At 42.1% G+C, this 838-nt stretch overlaps 1 non-coding gene across 1 annotated transcript; it reads right to left on the bottom strand.

The window, feature by feature from the left end:
- Positions 1 to 557: 557 nt before the first annotated feature.
- Positions 558 to 630, bottom strand: trnav-uac (transfer RNA valine (anticodon UAC)). Its single transcript has one exon. It is a non-coding gene; the product is annotated as a tRNA-Val (tRNA).
- Positions 631 to 838: the final 208 nt, after the last annotated feature.

The following is an 838-nucleotide window of genomic DNA, read 5'->3' as shown; positions in this document are numbered from 1 at the left end:
GGACCGGACGCTTTGGAGCGTCTGGTTAGGAAGCGCATTACAAACCTTTGGTTGAAATGTAGTTTGTAGTCAATTCATGCTCAAAACCTATTTTAAGTCAATCATTGGCCTATAAAATGCTGGGGGGCCACATGTGGCCCGCGGGCCTTGAGTTTGACACATGTGCATTACACCATAGAACTGCCAATTGGTAATTGAAGTAAAGTAGCTTTGATTTCAAGGAAGCCCACTTGCTAAGGAATCATCACCAAAGAGGAAGGCTCTTGTGGTCTCATTGCACCCCAAGAGATGCATAACCTACAAAAACCATTTCTGTCTGGTTTCGAACCAGAGACCTTTTGCATGTAAAGCAAACGTGATAACCACTACACTACAGGAACTGAACTTCTCTGCTTTGTTTCAGTTTGAGGTTCCAAAGTTGATGATGTGAGATGCAACGCAAGAAAGTTTCCACTGAGTCTTGCACTCAGATGCCTGGATTCAGAGTACAGACCATGACACCACAGACCCTTGTTGACCTTTAGTAAACACCTGTGATGAACAGAACATGTAAAATCTGTTTCTGTCTGGTTTCGAACCAGAGACCTTTTGCGTGTAAAGCAAACATGATAACCACTACACTACAGAAACTCATGCTGTTTGCAGTGTTCCTGGTAGATGATCCACATTTTGTTAGAGATCAATGTCAACGATGGGCATGGAACAATGTCAAATACTTAAACCACAGATCCTCTCAGAGAGCACAGTAACTTGGTGAACAAACTGTCAGACTTATTATACTTGTGCCTAATTTCACATTACAGTCCATAAACTAAGCCTGGGATCAACAAATTGTATA

The sequence above is a fragment of the Poecilia formosa genome, unplaced genomic scaffold, assembly GCF_000485575.1.
Source record: "Poecilia formosa unplaced genomic scaffold, Poecilia_formosa-5.1.2 Scaffold123, whole genome shotgun sequence".
Lineage (NCBI taxonomy): Eukaryota > Metazoa > Chordata > Actinopteri > Cyprinodontiformes > Poeciliidae > Poecilia > Poecilia formosa.
This window is presented reverse-complemented; position numbering and strand designations above follow the sequence as displayed.